Source organism: Cydia pomonella, chromosome 16, assembly GCF_033807575.1.
Source record: "Cydia pomonella isolate Wapato2018A chromosome 16, ilCydPomo1, whole genome shotgun sequence".
In the NCBI taxonomy this organism is placed as follows: Eukaryota; Metazoa; Arthropoda; class Insecta; order Lepidoptera; family Tortricidae; genus Cydia; species Cydia pomonella.
In genome coordinates this window covers 13648848-13664051 of record NC_084718.1, presented here as the reverse complement: position 1 = coordinate 13664051, position 15204 = coordinate 13648848, and positions in this window count along the sequence as shown.

Sequence of the window (15204 nt, the reverse complement as noted above, 5' to 3'; positions counted from 1 at the left end):
TTTATTAGGAAAGATTAAGGATAGGGATATACGGGCAAATAATGTATGCAGAAGACTTGATATCATGAAGTGAATAGCAGAAACTTTGACAGCGCTTTGAATATTCAACGAGTAGTTTTGATGGTATGCTTCAGAGTTGTGACGTGGGCAGAAACGACCTAAGAGGACTGGGCAGTATCTAAGTGAGCGACATTATATGACAATCATGTGATATTTAATGATAGTTATAAAGTAACGAGAATTAAGATTAAAGTACGTTAAGTAAATTTTAAATACTGCAAGTCATGCCAGGGCAATTAGTGATAATTTTCTTTAATGTTCTATAGAGTGTAATGTACATGTGTTGATATAGTATATGTATATGTCATTTATTGAATTCGCGAACTTGCAATATTATACTGATATGTTGTCACATTCCGTACTTTTCCAAGCTCTTGGAAGAGTTCGTTTAATCTTGGAGTTGACCGATTTATCCGCTAAGCTACTCCTATAAAGTGCCATACTAACACCTTCTATACTAAAAACGTAACGTGACAATGTACCTAGTAAAAAGAACTGTCTGCATACAGGCATCTATCATAGAAAAATTTATCGCCTCGATCGAAATGTGAACTCGCGATCTACCAACTGAGTTATATCTAATAGATTACCCGGTTAACCTTCACGTCTCGGGAAGCGCATAGCAACACCTGTCGTAATGGTACATTTTCAAAAAATTTGGCTCGAAAATCGTAATTTAAATTTATTAGTAGCAATGCGCTACCTCATACTAAATGACGTACTAAACAGAGCCATCTCGATTGTTTCAATCAACTAACAAAGAAAAGAGCATACTCGAATTTAACTCACAACTCACCTCACAGCTCCAAATAACTGACGGTTAGAGCGATTTTTCAAAATCGAATAGAAAATCAAATTTCATTAAATTCATAATCAAAGGAGTGACATACGAGTAAGCTAATTTTGTAATCAGTTTCTTATTATTTTATTCTATTTTTTTGACTACCCCTACTTCTCAGATAATATCTATCGCTTCGATAATCGCGCATTTTCAGCACACGTGGTAGGCTCACTTCAATTAAAAGTTACGCTTCACGTATTGCAATTCCCAGGAACCCGGTTTAACGTGGTATTTTAATATTCTATACGAGCATTTTAACGCTTTCAGTTCTGTTGCGACATATTTTACTTATATAAACTCATGTTAACTATTACATTAGTGTCTTTTATCAGAATTGGTAAAACGGATCATTTAGGTATTATCGTTGTCTTCACTATGTTAGAAAACTTATGTTTTGTTACAATTAGCTAAATCAACACCGACAGATTTGTGAAATTTTCTATTTTCTACCGAACTATCTTTACATGATCGTTTATGCATATGATTACTAAAGTCACTGATTCGGAGCTCAGATTAGTAACATATATGTACTCGTAGTGTAGTGTGGTCGTGTGGTAAAGACATTGCTCTCGGCTTAACCACTTCTTAAAGAAATAAATTTTGATCTTTGCCGATAAAAAGCACCTTCTGTAAGTTCTGTAGACATGATTACTGCGTTTTAATATAACTACTACAGAGTTCATATAGGTTATATTTGCTTCAAAATGTCGGATTGATTACCTTTCGTTTCTTTTCTAACTGACAGTTAAGTTTTTTAAATACATCAACATTTTATACTTTAATTACACCTTTATTTAACACTATTCGGGAGGCATACGTAACTTCACATAAGCATCACTACATGTGATTAAAAAATCCTAAGATTGTGTATTATAATCCTGATGCCTTTTTAAGGATTACAATACCTGAAAAACCTTTCTAAGGATTACAATAGGTATATGCAATATTTATTTCCAAATGGTACAAACATTACTTTCCGTGTAATGTTTCGCTGAATTTTACTATACACAATTAACGACACGTCTACCGCTCATTGTTATCATATAAACGAGGCTATTAGAGACACGGCGAACAATAATTCACCGCAACTCATAAAAGTGTCACTTACCAGCTGCGAGTGCGACGAGCAAAAATAATAAAACAATCGTCTTCATTTTCACCGTCTAAGGAAAAATATGGTATAGTGCAGGTATGTATCACCTTTTATATCTTTTAAACCGGATGAGTGGAGAATTACTGAGATAACAAGCGTTTAAGAAAATGACTTTAAGTGCAAGTAAGTAGCCGTCTCCTACAGTTATTGAAGAAAATCGATATATATATATAACAAAAGTAACAGATTTTAAAACAAAAGCTTTTTACGTGGATAATATTATATATGTAATGATTTTATCACACATCAGGTTAATAAAAAGGAGTACTTAACTTTAGCATGTCCACAAAACAGACTTGAACCTGATTGCTATATATGACATGTTTTCAGACATAACTTTTAATACATTGACTTAATAATTCAATATACCTTCTTCAGATTTCATTTCATCAAATTTTAATACTAGCTATCTACTAACTTGTTTGGACCCCTCGTCAAACTGAACGTATACATAGAAAATTAATCGATATAATTGCTAGATTATGATGGTGAAAACAAAATCACTAAATAAGACAGAAATTTTAAGATATCCTGCAAAATAACTTGAACATGACAAGAAAAACTTTTATACACAAAAGCGTATACTTAGTACTCACACTATTATGTAAAAGCACGTAAAAGTATTATGGATTTTTAAAAGAAAATAGGCTAATTTTGACAAGTAAATGAAACTGAAATAGTATACTCACAATAAAAAGTAATATTTTGATCTTGTTCGGAAGTTACTTCTAAGAAGAGGGAACAGATTGATGACTGACCATTTTAACAGTTCTTTCAACGAAATAAAGTTTAGTAAGGTTGGCGTTGCATGCAAATATTTTGACAGAAAAAAATATTGCGTACTAAGAAATGGACAAACTAAGGCCGACTAGACGAACGGGGAATCGGACGAACAGTGCAGAATTGATACAAACCAAGTAGCGTAAATGAGTTTTAGGTACTTTTAAAATACTGACGTTTGTAATTTAATATTTTTATTTTTGTTTAAAAATATTTAATTTAATTTATCTAATAGCCGTTTAAGGTATTTTTACGTAATTTTCAATCGTGGCTGAATGCCTTCGACGCCTAACCTGTCAAAAAATTACAATATGTTGGACGAATGGTTGATATATCACCGTGTTTATGAATAATTTCGCTTACAATTTAGTTTTATCATCGCAAGTGTGATGAAAAACATTGTGTAACTCCGGGGGTAAAAATATTGCAAACTCGGGTTTTTAATCCCTAATCCTCGTATCCAAAATTTCACTTACCCCCCTCTTTGCACAATGTACTATTGTCAATGCTATAAAGACGTTGACAACGGCAACGCTTTTGTTGCTGTATTTGTACGAACATGTATCTTAAATATCATCCTTACGCATTCAATGAAATTTATTCAATTATACGGAAAAAAACAATAAAATATATTTTTTATGTATTTCTGATTTCCAATTCAATTACCCCTAATATTATTACTATTTGGCGTATTGATTTAATTAATTAATATGAACTTTTATACGCGATAGCACCAGGTGGGCCAAAAATAGATTATCATTTCGAAAAATTATTACGCCCACATTTTAAACAAAACTTCGTAGATTTATCGAGACGAAATTGAAAGCTCAAATATTACAAGCCACCTATATTCGCTTCGCAATATCGGATTACCTTTCGTTTCTTTTCTAAATGTCAGTAGGAGATTAAACACGGATTACTCCAATTAGGTACTAATTGCTTGTGGCCCATAATCTTCTCCCGTGTATAGGGATCTACGCGAGCTATTTTGGTACACACTAACGGCCCTATTCGAAGAATGAGATACGATAACGATAAGTTCTGGTTTAGATAAGTTCTCATTTAGATATCGTTTGTATGTCGTATAATTGACAGAAGCAGCTCGATTCAGCAACCAATGTCACTTTGACGTTAGAAATATCGTAGATAGATCTCATTGGGATTACAGCGGAATCGCAATAAACGTCAATTTTGACATGTCGTTTAGTTATCCATCTTTTAGGGCCTACGCTAGCTGGCGGTGCACGGAGCAGACGAGCGGGTTAACGAAAAATAGTATGAGCAACGCTAACTGAAGCGGACGCGTGCGGCGGATTTCACCTACAAATAGCACACGCGTGCGTGCGCACGCGGCGGGCGTCCGCGTCAGCTAGCGTAGGCCCTTAAAGATCTTTCCAAAATCTTTCCAAGATCTTAAAGGTGTCTTAATTATTCTTCCAATTTGGCCGATAGTTAACTAAACACCTCACTTTAATAGTTGTGTGAAAAATGCAAACATAATGATATAGTACTCTTATATTTGGTGTATTCCCATTTATCGGATGCATAACTTTTGATATAATTACTATTAATATATTATAGTTTGATATACCGTTAGTTGGAATAATGTCATAAATGGCATACTTTTATATCAATGAATCAACCGCATATATAATGTTATTCTTGATATAATTGGCAACTGGCAATATCTTACACAAATATACTAAGCCCACCAAACGAAGAAAGGAAGGTTTTTGTAGTGGGTACATATAGGTATAACAATATATTTATTATAAAAAAATACTTAAATACATAGAAAACACCCATGACTTGAGAGCAAATACCTGTGCTCATCACACAAATAAATGCCCTTACCGGGATTCGAACTCAGGACCATCGGCTTTATAGGTAAGGTCATTACCGACTAGGCCAGAGCGGTCGTCAAAAAAGATTAAGGAAAATCAAAATATACAAGATAAACAAGGAACATTAAAGATATTAAAGTTAGAAAGTTCAGCAAATTTTTCCGTAGCCGCTACGCAAGGTGTTAATCAACGGAAAACCTCCACCATTGAGATATAAAATATTTTTAAATTGTTTCAATTTTAAAATAACTTTTAAAAAGTAATTTTGTACACTGGATGTCACAGGTCGCACTAGGTTTTTGCAGAAGTCGCGAAGCTTCTGGTTGACGTAACTGGTGACCGAAGAGCTGGTAGCTTCCTCGCACGACGTATCAGCATTGCTACACAATAGGGAAATGCCGCCAGCATCCTTGGCACAATACCACAGGGGCCTATTTTAGATAGTTATTAGATAAAATACTGGAATTAGAAGGTAGGCTAGATTAAATTGAAATGTTTATTGTACTCATTTTGTGCCTCATTTGTATGATAGGTATAGGTATGTAAAAGAATTACTCCTACATGTATAATATTGAAATATTTGCCTCACACTGTTTTGAATGATTAGTTATTTCGGCATCCACATCCTAGACCCTCATGTTAAACCCACGTTAGATGCCAACTTTGAACACGGCCTTGAATAGTTTCAGTCTGATCAGAGGTCAACCTCTGATCTAAATCTAAAATTTATGCCACGTTTGGCAGTTACAGGTCTTACGACTTACTTTAGTATGTTAAGTCAGCGCCAGCTACTTTCAAACAACATTTTAATTAGTAAATATGTAATTGTTAATAAAATATCACCGCAATAAGTCACACGTCTTGTTTGAGGGCCCCATCCATTTTTAAATAAGAATAAGAATAAGAATAATATGTATTTCAAGAATTTGGCATTACAAGACCAGCAGTACATTGATCCCCACACTAGGCTCAGCCTGTCACGTGGGAATCTCAGAGAAGTATCGAAATGGTGCGGTTCTCATTTTAACAAAATACATTATTGTTAAAGCTAAATTAAATTGATTTTTATTGAATGCTAAAATCGGCAATAGAAATACACAATCTATGAATGAAATCTTATGAATGATACAAAACGGGTTGGTCTCCGGTTGCTCAAAATGACTAGTTGGATTTTTTGCCTACTTCTCGGTATGACTACTGCGTAATAGGCCTAACACTGTCTACATATAGTAGTATATATTTATTATACCTTTTCTGGAGCAAGTGTAATAAGTAGTTGGATAGACGGACGGCGAGATAAAGCTTAAAAATTGGATCCATTTGACAGATATTGGTACGGAACCCGCAATAGTGGCAGTAGTATAATCTATGTGATTTGGATAACTGAATTTTATAATACGTGTATGGATTAAATATATGGGAAGGCCCAAAAGGGCGACTGAAGTGGCATTCTTGAGAAGTCCTTACGGTCAATAGAAATTTCTGGAATAATTTCTCGAACAGCCTCCAAAAAGAGATTAGGTATTTCAGGTATTTCTTTTAGCGCGTTACTGATAATACGTAACTTGTTGTTTTGAATTCATGAGAATACCTACTCAGAAGTATTTGTTGTTATGTACATTGTTACAGAATCATGTCAAGTACGATATTCACGAGTAAACTCAGGTATATGTCCAAAAAACCGCAAAATATAATATGTTTAATGTTTAACATTCGACAACTCCATTTTTAAATATAATTTAATTAGCTTACTTATTGCTTTAACGTAAAATGTAGGTTCTTAATATGATAAAATATAGCCCGCTGACATAATGGAACTTAATTTCTGTACCGCTACCACCAGTTTGACACTGACATATTCTATGCATCTAGCTCGTACTCGCATATTAGTGCGAGCGAGATGTATAGAAAGTAAGTTACGCAGACGTTAGCGAATATGTCAGCTAAGGCAGTCGTAGTAAGGCTACTTGTTAAGAGTGATAACGCCTTAATTTCATTGACATATCTAAGGACGGGCCTTACGGGCACTAAGAATGGTGCTAGTTCAGTGGTGTCACTCACGAATTCAAGCCAATCGTGCAGTCTAACGCAACTAGTTGCGACTAATAGCGCGCGTGATGCGAACTCATCAACCAATCGTGTTGTGGCGTGAGACTGCATGATTGGCTCGAATTCGTGTGCGTGACACCGCTGTATGTACTGGCCCCATTCTTATTGCCCGTTAGGCCCTTCCTAGATATATGTCACTTAATGTGCACACTATGTAGTTTTGGTTCACGAGGTGTACAGCTCACAGAGCCACTAGAACACATGACTAATTGGGGTTGTGACTTTAAATGAAGTGATATGTTACCCTAGGTCAGGACAGAAATAAGGCTAAATAAGGTTTCCGTTTTAAAACCTTAGCTGAAGCTCGGACCGTTTATGATATTTATTTCTGACCTGAAACCAAGCTGAAACCAGCTTGGGAAAAATGCTTTCGTATGTATGTCCGGATATTCTCAACCCATTCTCGTGAAATTATATGAGAAGTTATTAGTACTAATTGGTTAATAATCACAGCAGCACGTTTATTATTCACATTAAGTTGGTTTATTTTGTTAGTTTGAACTGATGGCCTTAAACGCTTTTGCCATTTTGGGGCTGCTCTCTTGGTAATTTTTTTTTGGTAAGATCATATTATTCAGTGTTGGCCGAACTTTAATTGCAATATTTGCAATTGACCATTAACCATTACAATTTGAACCGTAACGGACGGTTACAGTTTACTTTTCAATTTGTAATGGTTTTGGTCAATTGCGTTAACGTTTCGGCCAACACTGATCATATTCACGTTGGAGATGATAGATGGACTAAAACCCGCTTAAACTTTTTAATAGAAGACGGCTTATTAAAAGTGACAAAGTAAGTTTTTAACCAAGGAAAGGGATGAAGGGCACTAGTCCGAGATGATGCCTTTTACCCGAGTTAAACGCTTTACTTTTCATTTCGACTTACGAGGAAAGTAAAATACATGTGTATTCAAAAAAATTACGTAAAAATATCGTTATTTATGAAATGGGAATTATATCAGAATGTAAAATGGATAACAAATCCATTTAGAACCAAATTTTAATTTCTCGTCGTTAGAAAAAATAAACAGCTACTTACTTGAAATGTAAAATGCTCTAGTGCAGAAACGTATCACTTTCTACACACTTCGTAGAACACCAATGACCCACTTTCAGAGCATGAGAAATGAAAATAACAAATAAGTAACCAATGATAAATAGTGCATTAAGTGCGTTCTGTAATTAATTACGTAGTCTAAAATAGCTACTTAATTGCACCTGTTAAGCTAGCTCGCGGCGAGATAGACTACCCGTTTTTTTCTATGTTAATTAAATAGGGACGGGTAGTCTATATCTCTAGCCCGGCTGGGATACCTCATACATGAGCCTTTTAAAAGCCCTTTATTGCTTTGCCCATTTGCCTCAGTTCCTAGGTATGTAAATTAAGTCCCAGTCTATTATCAGGCTTAGAAGTGGTTCCGGGAATTGGAAGATGAAATTCTCACAAACGAGAACACGTCAATAACAACCTTGTGTGGTTCATTTATGGTTCAAAGTCAAATGATAAGCTAAGTATCTAAAGTTTGAGTCAAAGTAATTGGTCGGTTCTAAACGAATAAATTGCCGTGGTTTTGTCTAAATGACTAAGATAAATATATTTACCAATTGGAGGCATCTGTAAGATATAAATTAAGTGCCTGTTCTTAATGTATGCCAATTTGGTGTTTCAGTTATTTGATTAATTAAATTGTATTGTATTCAGAGCGAGTGCCCAAGGCATTGAAGTATAACAGCTTACTGTTTTTTCAAGATTTCATCATCTACAGCTAACTTAGTTGATTTGCCGTTAAAAAAACACACAAACTAGACTACACACGCGAAAAGGTAGACTCAAATCCAAGCAACGAAGCTCCGCGGAGGTACGGAACACGCAGCGCGCGGGCTGGAATGCTGCCACTTGCATCGCACAGGCTTGCCAAAACATAAAAGCTAACCCATGGTCGTAAAGCGTCAATGTTTAAAACTAGACTAAGACAATGGCTCCTCGAGCAGACGGTCTATGACCACAAAGAGTTATTTATAAGTAAACAAACATATGTCATAGAATAAAAATAATATGAAGTAATACCTACATATTGTAGTACCAATTTGACATGTTATTTTATAGTTATTATTAATAAATGATGATTATATTTACAAGGGCAGACTACACCAAAACCTTAAAAGATTATAGCTAGCTCGATAGATAAAAATCACGACAAAATGTCTAATTTTCATTTGTTTTCAGTAGTATATTTACGCTGCATACTATAGCAGTATAGTTTCAAATAGCTAGTGGTATAGCCGAGGAAATTGACGAGCCAAATTTTAGGTAAGAACCCGTGCGACGGTTATACCTTCCGTCACAAGTTTTGTACGGAGCATCACATCTTATATTTCCTTCTAATTTCCTGGCTTAAAACGAAAGGACCCGTGCGAAATCGCCTTTTCATACAAACGTAGTCCTCATTTTCCTCTCTGGATATTAACATTATTGGAAATATGTTGACACAATTTGTTGTATATCAACCACTGTTGTATATGTCCCTGCGTTTGATTATTTTCGAATTTTTAATTATTATGAAAGTAAAAAGGACCATTTAAAAAATTGTATGGAATCTGTTTTTCGCTGCTAATCTTTACAACAATTAAAAAATCGAAAGAAGACAAACGTAGAGGCATAGCTATGGGTAATATATGTCAAATCATGCAAAAATATTCTCCATAATGTCAATATCCAGAGAGAAAAACGGAGACTACGTCTGTATGGAGAAGTGGCCGTCCTCTTTCCTCTTAAAGCCCACTTTTAAAACTAGAATGTGCCCCCAACTTGGCTTTCCAAAGTGTAAGACTTACCCTAGATTCTTTGATGCCATAATTAGTCTCTCGCTAAGAAAGGATAATTAAAGTGCCTGAAAACAAAGGCTATGCTTTTTCTTAAGTTTCTTTGCTATATAGAGAATTAAGTTTTCTAAAAAAAGGTTTCTTTATGACAAATTGTACGGGTTACAGAACAGCGCAAGGGGGTGTGGCGTTTAAGTTGCAAAGAAATAATAAACTACAACGTAATTAAACACATCTATAATATCCAAGGAAAAACAGTACACGCGTCAATTAAGGGTTCATTTACACGGCGTGCAGACTCGCATGCGATTTAAGTTACATTGCGGACTAATGAGGTTACATCCAATTTAGCCAACCGATCAAATACCGCAATGTAATGAAACTCACATACGAGTTCACGCGCCATCGAAATGAGCGCTAATGAAAACAGTACACGCGTCAATTATTGAGTAAAATAAGTAATTTGTAGAACATCAACAACCTTGCTTTTGCTATAGAGCTCAATCCCATTGAAAACATTTTCATGTAAAATGTCGCCAAGACGAGACCATATTATTAATGGCTCGCACTGCCAAAATGTCAGAACTTATGTAAAGCCAAGCTTCTAACTCTACACGGCTTAACCTCACAAACTCTACATCTTAGTCAAAATATGTAGCTTGTAGATTTTTTTTGTTGTTTGTGTAAATAATAGTAGGTTACGTACCAAATTTTAGCTTTTTACGCTTTCAGGAAGTACCCCCAGATACAAATAGTTACCTATATTACACACAACTTAACGAAGCGCAAACTCAATTGAGGAAAATTTTAGCATATTGTTCCTTTTATGATGTTGTGAATACTTAAGTCATTTTCAATATGTACACTTAAGAGCAAGTTTCTATCACACATCTATAATATCCAAGGAAAAACAGTACACATTTCACATTTTTGTTACTTTATTTGGGTAAAATATTAATCAAGCAAGATTTTAACCACAACAATGTAGTCGGTGAATAGGCTTTTTTTTATTATGAGTACAGTCAATATCGCGACAAATTGACAAAAAACACGTGTACTGTGTACATGATCTTATTGCCCATGCGATAAGGTAGTAGTGAGTACATGTTTTGGGCACTTTTTTGTGTCAGAATTTAATACCTAGACTGTATTTATTGAACTTTTTTTTTAAGATAAACTTTAGGCGTCTTTGTTTTAGTTACTAGCAAAAAAAAAATTAGTCTATCTGACAAATCTATATTGTTATTAAGCCAAGTCCATCAGCGGCGGCGGTATCATGGTCGCATTTTTATCACTTGTCATGTCATGCGTCACTTTCGCACTTACATACTTGTTGGAACGTGACAGACAGGTGCTATAAAAGTTAGGTATATAGGTTCAGTACAACTACGTAATTATTCGTTCTACCAAACTCTGTTGCTAACCTACGTTTCTATGGATAAGTATCACTCGTAACAAAAAGAAGCAGCAGCGTAAGCAGTTGACACTAAGTATGTCCAAGCCCTCGAGAACCTTGGTTACAGCGCCCAAAGCCTCAAACTAACGATGTGCAAACAGCGCTGTTATTCTTCACCTTTACCGAGCACGGGTTACTTTTTTACTGCTCGGTGGCAAACAAGCAAACAGCGCATGATGGTCAAGAACATGCGCGTTTTTTTATACTACATCGATGGCAAACAAACATGACCAGCCTAATTCTAAACAGTCCCCGTAGTCGTGGTGTTACCGACCCTAACACTCCGCACCCTCGTCGAGCTCTGGCAACCTTGCCCAACGGCAGGAACACAACACTATGAGTTGGATCTAGTGTTATTTGTCTGCGGTTTTCTGTAAGGTGTACTTCCCCAGTTGGGCTCCGCTCTAGATCTTCAATGACATCTGCTGTACTGTGTCCTACCACACAAAGCGAGATGACATTCACAGTGCTCATACCTCTCTTTTGAACGTCGGTTAAGGGTATTCCCGGGTCTGCGTTACCTGAAACTTTTAAAACAGTCTACTCCTTTTTTGGAGAACAGAAAATATCTACGTTCCATAACCGATGCGTTTGTGAAAGTATTCCTCGGAAATTGAACCCTACGTATGACCTTTTAGATTCCAGATTGAGGCGAACGCACTGGATCAACAGCGACACTGGTGAAAAGCGCAGCCGTGGAATTCAGTTCGTTGCAGTCATTCTTCTATTCGCAACGGATTAGAAAAAGTATCTTCGAATTATAGGTTCAATATAGCTTGGGAGTTCGTGTCGATAATCGACTGAAACAATGTGCCTTGAACAGATAGACCATATAGTCCAAGGGCTAAGCTGGTAGGTACTCCTGTCTAAAGTTTAATTACAGTAATACAGGGTGTAACAAATAAGTGGCGACGCGTTTAAGGGCATGTTTGGTATCGTGATTAGGAAAAATTAAAAAGAAAATAACAAAAAAAAATCTATTAGTCAGGTTGTTCAAGTCGGCCAACCCTAACCCTCAAAACCCGCCATACAAAGGCCAAAAAATTTCGCTATGCTTAAGTAGTTGATACGGATATCGAAATCATATTTACAATAAATTCATTAAATAATACGATATCGCTAGCACTGACACATCCCTTGAGAATACTTTCGGCTCTGAGTAAGCAATGAAAACAAATGATGTGAGAAGCGCCTCGAATTTGGTAAGGTCTGAGTCTACATATCATTTATCTGAAGAGCTTGGTAAAGAGGTGACATTATTAATACTTGTAGACAGGTGCGATAGTATATTGTGCTTTTTGGTTGGTATTAAAATGTTGAACTATCCGCATTAACAAAGTTGTGCTCTGCTCACCTGAAATGCTTCGATTTATAGATACGTTTAAGCACTTCAGTTGAGCATTGTTCTTCAAACAAAAACGTCATTTTTGATACTAACATATCCAACTCATATTGCATCTTTATCTCAATAATATCTTGTATCTTTAGGAAATTTTTAACGTGTCTTAAAGTTCGAATCGGGCTGATAGTTTTAGATACATACAATACATCTACTCGCTCTATTTTTTTACACTTGTCGCTTTCGAGAGAATGGGAGCGGCTATTTAGCAGCAGGTTTGTACTCTTAATGTTGTACGAAAACGAATATCTGGGAAACTCATTAAATAGCTATCAGAATAAAACTCTAGATTATTTCCAAAAAACAAAGAAATTATGAGGATGATTGATTGTAGAAGTTGGTAACTTCTTCGTTGGGTTAATGTTATAACTATGAACTAAAGACTTGTTCGGAACTTACGAATACATACATATTATAGTACATAATACATATTCCTTATGCGTCGTAACAAAATACTCGTACCTACGGAAAACAGTGCTGCATATGTAACAATTGTTTAAGAGCTAAGTATATCACGTGATTGATCAAAGAGAAAACGTTTTTCCACTGCTAAGTATTTTCCATTCTTCATCATTTTTTAGTATGTTATTGACCCAATGAAAAACTAGGTTTATAGGTTTCCTTTTTTTTTGAAGCGAAACCTATAAACCTAGAATAATATATTATCCTGAAGCGATCGTCGTCAAAAATCAAGGTAATTTGTTTAAACTTAGTGGAAAACGTTTTCTCCGGAAATGGAATTTCATAGAAAAAGTACCGTTATTTCGCTAGGACCGCAAAAGTGATTTTTCCCTCTTAAGTAAAATATACAGTAAATGCTACGCTTATCTACTTGCTCTTTCTTCTTTCCATCGTCTTACATCCTACTGGGGTGTAGGGCGCGAACCATTTTCGTCCACAGACTCCGGTCCTGGGCAGCTTGGATAACCTCCCCCCACCCCATCTTTAATACACCCAACAATGGCTCCACGGAACGGCGCCAAGTAAATTTAAGCCGACCATGTTTCCGTTTTCCGGGCATCTTCCAGTTCAAGGCCACTTTGGATAGGTGGGTGTCAGGCTTCCTGAGGATATGCCCAATCCAATGCCATCTGCGCGTTTGGATCTCCTTGTGTACGGGTGCTTGTCCGGTTATTCTCCATAAGTGAGCGTTTGTGATCCACTTTTGGTCTCTAATATATAGGAAAGGAACAGTCTAAATTTAAGGCGGTGTTAGAATTAGAATATTAATATTCGTATTTGCTGAATATTAAAAAGGTATTAGTAACTATTCGAACAACCCACCCCGCATTGCTCCTGACGCAAAGGTGCCCATCACGCTTGCAGCGTTTCCGCGTTGAATCGTGATGGACAACCTTTGTGCTGGGAGCTGGAGCGGGGGTCGAGACTCCTCATATGGTATATTTAAATTATTTTTATATTAGGCAAGAACAAGCACAAGCAAAGGAAAAAAACCGAAAAATCTACAATAGTATAGTTCTTAGTTGACAAAGTTATATTTGCTGCTGCCATGTCGTTGTATGAGGACAGCTGAAAGGTTAAGTTTTTACGTTAATCATACCTACTATTTGTATTCTTAAAAGTACTTTTTCGTTGCATCACTAGTTTTAGTGCGTCTGTGTGTGTCGAATCAATTTGATATCCTTCGCATTTTACATTTGCTCGTCATAATAATATAATCAAATAGAACCCATAAAAAGTAAAATTAAATAAAGGCTCAATAATAACTAGGTATACGTAATGTTTACTTTAAATTTACCTTCGACAAACATTTCACCTCTCATATGACATTTTAGTGGTAACCAAATAAGAAAATTAAATTAATTCATTAACTTACCTTGCCATCTTGCGTTAATTATTCGTAAACTTTCTGAGAAACGCTCATATGTTAATGAAGTTAAATAAATGGCTTGGCAATTGTTTCAATTAGTGCTTCGTCAGTAAAACCTTGGTTAATGGGAGTAGCTTTTGTTTTAAGTAATGTTGTATTTAGTACCTTCATTCGACGTCAAATATGTATGTTCACGTTTTTTACCTTATTCCTTAGGAGTATGGTGTAAAAGTGTACACATATCTTTAACGTCGACTGTATAAACCAATTTCAATAGCGAGCCGTAGTTGTTTAGCCCTGGTATTTCCGCTGAAAAACGAGACAGCGAAGGAGTCTTTGGAACAACTAATTAGAGATGAACCTTTTCATTTCATTTCATTTTATTTGCATTAAACATGGTACAGTGGATCTTATACTATTGTTATTGGGTAACACATGATTAACTACATAGTAGCATGCAAATGTACACCTTAAACTCTAGGACATACAAACAAAATAGACAGGTATATACAACACAATTCAAATGTCAATACTAAAACTAAGAACAACGAATTAGAAGGAACCATCAATTTAAAATGTTATTAATATTAACAACTTTGCCTTCGCTCAACTTCACTCGCGCCTCCTATATGTAAGTACCTATATCTGGGTAAGGTAAAAATGCCAGTGCCACCAGAGGGCCTCACAAAATGTACCTTGCCCACATAAAATTTTGGTCTTGCCCCGCCACTAGCGTGAGGATTTGGTGCTCTTTAAATAAAGTCAACTGGGTATCATAGGGTATCATTATCCTCAGCTTCAGTGGCCCTTAATTCTACACCTTGAGTTAGAACTGAGTGGAAATATCCGTAGCAGGCTATTCTAAGATTTTGAGGCGTTAGTGATGGTGTGAGTCTAGAAAGGGCG